Raw genomic sequence first — 7,179 nt, 5'->3', positions numbered from 1 at the left:
CATTACAATAAAATAGGTTTTGAAGGAGTCATTAAACCCTTTAAAAACATATTTTTATAGAGATATGAAACAAAAATAACATATAGCTATGAAAGATGCAATACATTCAAACAATAAAGTTCACTAACTACTAAACATTAATAGCCTAAACATGAATAAGTATATAAAGAATAAGTTGCATCTACAATAGGCCATGGCCTCAAAACTTAATATATAGAGTGGTTACAAGCTCAATCAACGTAAAACATGATGCAAGAGTTTTTCTTGTGCTCCCTTAACCTAAGAATTGAGTTTTAGCAAGTTTAACATAACTTATAATTCCAATAACAAAAAAATAAAACAAATATGGTGCAATAGAAAATATAGAATCTCCCAAACAAAGAAGGGGACTATAGATTTCTTAGAGGCTTCCTAAACCTTCACATTGGATTTTAAATGGCTCCCAAACCCTATATAAAGCTGCCCTATAAGGCATACCACCAACATGACCAATAAATCCATCACAAAAAAAACTACATCCTTTTGAACCAACTCCAACAATGCCTTAACTTAACAAATGTTAATTTTGACATAATATTTACTTTTTAAAAAGTTGGTAGATAAAAAATTATTTTGTAATAAATGTTTTCAATAAATTATGAGATTTTTTATATAATTTTTTAATATTACAAGTAAATTTGTAACAATTATTTACTTGTAATACTTATTTTTAGACTTATTTTATAATATGTCTTCGTTGTGTTTTTTTGCATATACATATACAAATGCACATGCATGTACACATATAAATACACATATGCCTACATACATACACATATACATACAAACATACATGTACATATAGATATAGATATACATATGATATTTACAATGACTTGCAAGCTAGGAAAGATTAGAACCCTTATGTTTCACATAACCATATTTCACCTATTAATTTTTTCAATGAAAAACTAAAATAATACATTTTACAATGAAAACTAAAATTACACTTTTATATATTTCTATTTAGACAATTTTACAAGCAAGTTTTGCATTCAATAAATAACCTTTTATACTCTCACTCTTTTCGTCTCTCATTATTCTTATTATTTTTCCTTGTCTCCTATTTTTAAAATATAATTTAGTTATTGACAAATATCTTCCTCACCTCTCTACAACCTATAGGTTCACAATATACCATACAAAATCTTTATCAACAGATTTGACAATTAAAATGATTTATTTAAGAAAATGATGACCTAAAGATCATATTATTATTAACTATTAATGTAACGTCACAAATATCAAACACAAATTTCATGAAATATTCCATCTTTTTCTTTCATACACAAACACCACTCTACTTAAACTCATATCATTTACTTAGATCATTACTCTACTTAAACAAATCCTAGCACCTTTCCCAAATGGCATATACCATGGATTTTCAGATAAAGCCTGCAAATTAAATGAGTAAATCAAATCAAATTCATGTTATGTAGCACATAAAATTATCCTTGGTTATATGACAATTTTAGTTTGAAAAATAAGTTAACAAATTGACATACTAGGGAAGACTCATTTTTCCAATGCCATGGATAGAAAGTGAAAGGATCATGGTAGTACTTTTCATCTAAATGTATGGTAACTAGGAGTACATACACTATCCATCCTTTCAGAATGATAAAATCTGTGTTTGCACTTAGTTAGCTTATAAGAGTGTAACAATAGACATATCCACTTGCTTTCCTTAAACAATATTAAACTTAAATTAAGACTTCAGAAAATGAAACCTTTAAATTTAGTATTTTGTGTTGCTTCTCTATAAGCCCCTTGGGCTGCACTACCCAATCGAAGAGCTTCTTTCATCACTTGGAAGAAAAATAAGTTTATACATATCAATGTCATTTTTATTTAATGATCATAATGAACAAAGTTGTAAATTCATAAAAAGATCTAATATTAATATTAAATATTTTATTCTATAATAGGAGTAGAAGATAGGGTTATTTAAAATCAAACTTTATACTTACACAATGAGTAAATTTTATAGCTTGATAGTTGTCACATGTTATCTTTCTATTTCCATTAGCCTTCAACAAAGATCATGTTCAACCTGCTTAATCAAAATGTAAGTTATAAGTCTTGCATAATATCATGACAACTTTATTATTCGTGTGAGAACAAGACATGACTTAAATCTTAAGAGTAATTAGTCGTATACACTTCACAATATATGTATAATATATTTTAAGACATTTATCTTGTTTGTCTCCTATGTATCAACTAGAAAGCTACCCTAAATATAACTAAACATCCATGTCCCATAATTTCAACCCTTAGAACTTAAGTTTCAAGGAACTCCTCACTAAGTTATTCAAGTAAAAAAGAACAAGTAAATCAAAATTTTCATAACTAAAACTAAAAGCACAAGTCACGTCTCATTAATCTCATTTGATCTTTTTATTGATCATTGGCACACTACTCATGCATAAATGCCTAATAATTATTAATATTACATAATCTATCTAAACTCTAACTAAATTCTCATCGTGAGCTCCTCCATTGCTTGTGGGTTACTTGTGAGGAATTTTATAGAAAATGCTATGGTCGTGGAAGAAGTTTCATAACTAGAAAACATCATAAATAATAAAAAAATCTCTAATAATTTCATTTGACCATGACTCTTCTTTCAAAATTATGTCAATAGTTCATTATGAATCACTTGAGGATTTTGTCTTCTCTCCTCTATGCACTCTTCAACCTTTCTTATGAATGTTTCTCTTCCCTACATTTCTCATCAAAAATTTTAATATTTTATCCAAATATTCTTTTATTGATCAAATGTTACTAAAATTAGATGTAATACCTTAATCCCTCTTGTATAATTAGATCTTAGAAATTTGATGGGAATTTGGAGGATAACTACCACATATGCCTCAAAAGCCTCATAAATTTCTTTAGAGTCTTCATATGGAGGTAAGTCCAACAATTTTTTGCCCATAATATTCAAAAGAACCTATATTGAAGAGATTATTAATGTCAAACAAGATGTTAAAAAATCAATTGAACAACTTCAATCTTCACAAAATTTTAGGTTTTGAGACTTATTTCATATATATTCTTACTATTTATGTATAAATATTAGAACTATATTTAATCTTGTTTTTTATCATTATGAAAAATGAATACTAAATTATATTTTTACATTCATTTGTTTCTTTAAATACCTTTACTTTCTTTTATTACTTAAAAGTACACAAAGCAATCGAAGGTAGGTAGTCCAATTGGTTCAACACATTGAAACAATCATAGGTGCATATATTTGACATATTGAATCCCTTTGTACATAACTACTTAGGTGAAGGTGATTTATCATAGAAAGACATTTTAACATAAGTATCAATAACCTACTATATACAAATGAAAATTCTAACATTAATATATTCCAACTTAAATGTATAGAACAATATAGCATTTAATTAATTAAAGACATGAAACATATACCTTATGACATTCCTTTTGAAGAAGAATGACACTCTTATTTTTTCATTTTTGCATTGCAACAGTGAAGAAATTTTGTATATCATCCGTAAACGTTGACATAAGGTTCTCATTCTTGAACAAATTGGTAGCAGTTCCATGGGGTTTCCTTTAAAGATCACCATGGACATTGAGTATAGCATATTTCCCAACGAGATCTTTGAAAGACTGGGGATAATTGGCTTGGAAAAACTTGCCTTCATTTAGCAAAACATATTTGTTGAACTCTGGATCCATTGATACAACCATGTGTGATCTTCCAAACAAGTTTGTTCTAAAAACTGACCCATACCTACATTATTACCCTCATTTCAAACTAACAATTAAGCTGAGATAATTCATTTCAAGTGATGATAAGAAAGAAGAATGAAAAGTAGATAGTATTATTACATTCATTTTCAAGAAAAACTCATTGATCTATGTTTCATGAGTAGTGGATCACAAGAACTCATTTATTATGAGAATGGGAATGAATGGTACACTTAACGCTCATTAGAATTAGACAATATTCATAAAAGTGAAACATTGAGCCTTTTGCAAAGATCACCTCTCCTAATACTAGTCCAACCCGAATACATTTAACCATAAATTTCTCTACGATTAAACCCACTTGAATTGTTACCCACAAACATAAAAGAATTCAAAGTTTTAAAGAGAGTTAGCAAAGAATTTTGCTGCGTGAAAATCAGTACTAAGACAAATTTAACATAAGAAAAGGGATATAGAAAGGAGGTAGATTTAGTCACCTATTTTTCATGATCTTGAATGAATTGGCATGATTGAATGGATGTGAGGCCTCGGTAGAAACTAGTGGATTCTCGAATGACTGGCCATCCAGTGGATCCATGTGGCAGTGACATTTCCTGGCCATTGTTGTTTCTTGACCATATTTTCCATACAAACAATGTCCCCTCCATTTTAAAAAACCTTTCAAGAAAAGACTGAAAGTTCATATTCTCTGAGCTCGAAGAGGTCTCCTTAAATACATTTTTCAACTCTCATTTAATTAAATATAATAATTTCAAACTGGTTTAAATTTCTTCAATTAATAAAGATTCTTTTTATTGTTGTTTTCTTGCATTTGGGTGTCACATATCAGATCTTGATTATAAGTTTCTCGCTTGACCTCGATTGTCTTGCTTGTACAGGTCTCTCGATAGATGATTGTTGTCCATCATTTACCATTGTTTTCGGGTGGAAGAATTTAATTCATGCTTCATTTTGGGAGCAACTTAAGCTAATATATTGGTTTATAACGATAGCTTTTTTTGGTAGTACAAAGTGGGTCAGGCTATATATTATAGGTGAGAGTGGAACTTAAGACCTCTTTTACAAATAATGGAATATCTTAGAAGAATAGCTTTTGTTTTATTATCAATAATGCAACTTCACTCTAAATATGTATTAGTGGTTGGAATAAGAAAACAAAGTGGTACTACCCTTTTTGACGTTTGGTTCTTGAGATTGAAATGAATAATTAATATCTTAGAAGAATAGCTTTTGTTTTATTACCAATAATAGAATTTCCCTCTAAATATGTAGTGGTGGTTGACATAGGATAGCAAAGTGGTACTACCCTATTTGACTTTTGGTTCTTGAGATTGATTTTGAAATGAATAATTACTATATAAAGTGAATACACATATAAAAAGTGATTTCACATGTTTATAATCAAATTTATTTGAATTTTATAGTAAAGTATTTGAATAGTATAATGAAAAAAAGTAGATAATAAATTGTAAGCCATCTAATAATTTTTAAAATTTATTTAGTTTAATAAATCTTTTTGATTATTCTAAAATAGGTTTTCAAGAGTTTGTTGGAACCACTTCTGCCATTACACCAAAAGCTCAAGTTGTTAATGAATGTTACAATAGTCATGTGAAGTAGTCAAGCACATGTCACAAATTCGTCGGTCTATGCTAGACAAAGGCACTAAATTAGAGGGGATGGAGGCACTGACCTCTCAACAATCCCCTCCCCAACATGACTCAAGGGATTTGAACCTGTAACCCAATGCTCTTATACCACTTGTTGGAATCACTATTGTTGTTACACCAAAAGCTTGATCTACCAATGAACGTTACAACAACCAAAGACAAGGATCCACGGGAAGTGATTAAGAACATGTCACAAATCCATTAGTCTATGTTGGACAAAGGCACCAACCTAGAGGGGATGGAGGTATTGACCTCCCAATAGAGTCTCCATAACTCTTTATACACACATTTTCATAGGGATATGAAACAATAATGTATAGCTACAAATTATACAACACATCCAAACAATAACTCACTAAAAATTAAATATTAAACATATAAAGAATAAGTTGCCACTCAAGGAGGCCAAAGCCTCAAACATAATATATAGGCTATTTACAAGCTCACATAACCTCAAACATGATACAAGAGTATTTCTAGGCTCCCTTAATATGATAATTTGGTTTTAACAAGTCTCTCCTAACCTTAAATTTGAACAACAAAAAAGATAGAACAAATACATGCACTAAGAAAAATACAATCTCAGAAAATAGAGAAGGGGACTATTGGGCTTTTTGAGGCTCCCAAAACCTTTACATTGGATTTTAAATGTCTTCCAAAGCCAATCTATAACCATTAGCTAAGGCATCTCATTGTCAAGACCAAAACTCTCTTTTAAAACTTCTGTCCACCTTGATAGGAGAGCATTCCACCTCAAAAGAAGAAATAGAGGAAGAGGAAACCTAAAGGAAAAAAATAATAACAATTTATCGCCACACCCAAGAGCAATAACTAATCTCTTTCCAAAACAAAAAGTTTGCATTTTTAGGAGACATTGGCACCTTAATAGGAAATAAGTAAGAGGAAAACAAGAACATAATAAGTTGTACCACATCCTAGACACAAAAAATACCCCACTTCTATAAAAGAAAAATCCACCTTAATAGAAGCCTCATAGTAAATAACCCAACTTAGAACACAAATAATAGTCGACTTATAATAGAAATAAAAAAGCTATTGAGCTCTTGTGGGGACAACTAAATTATCAAACAAAACAAAACAATACGTACATACATACATACATGCATGCATGCATACATATGTATATATGTATGTATGTATGTGTATATATATGTATGTATATATTGGAGGATCATAATGCCAAGAGTATCAATTTATGGTTAGACAAATGGAACAAAAATCCTCTTATCCTTTCTAATGAGGAATTTTCAAAATTGTAGTGTTGTGGTCATTAATAGCTAGGGCTCTAGACTTATTAACTATGTTTCTGCTATTGAATTATTATTTGGTAAAGTGAGATGGAAGAATTTCTCAAAACTTTCTATTCCCCCTAATGTGGGTGTATCTTTAAATCATCTTTTCTCTAATAGATTGGTCCCTTTTTCTAGTGAGGTTGATACACTCTTTTGGCCCCCCTCTAAGGGTGGTAATTATTAAGTTAAAATTGGCTACAAAGAGATTCAAAATTCTCTTAATATGACAATTAATCATACAACTTTTTCCTTTTGTTGGCATAGTTGTGTCTTGCTTAAAGGTAGTTATTTTCCTTGGCTTGTTTTGAAGAAAGACATTTTGACAAGCAATCAATTGGCAAAATTAAATATTGCTAATGCATTTCATTGTGTATTATGTAATTTAATGAAAATGAGACTATTGA

General features: G+C 29.7%; 1 pseudogene; it reads right to left on the bottom strand.

Annotated features, from left to right (window-relative positions):
• Positions 1–1,362: 1,362 nt before the first annotated feature.
• LOC149561728 (cytochrome P450 720B2-like) lies at positions 1,363–4,439 on the bottom strand (annotated as a pseudogene).
• Between the last annotated feature and the right edge of the window lie 2,740 nt (positions 4,440–7,179).

Source organism: Cupressus sempervirens, chromosome 4 (assembly GCF_028749045.1).
Source record: "Cupressus sempervirens isolate cs-2001-9-10 chromosome 4, ASM2874904v1, whole genome shotgun sequence".
Classification (NCBI taxonomy): Eukaryota; Viridiplantae; Streptophyta; class Pinopsida; order Cupressales; family Cupressaceae; genus Cupressus; species Cupressus sempervirens.
This window is presented reverse-complemented; position numbering and strand designations above follow the sequence as displayed.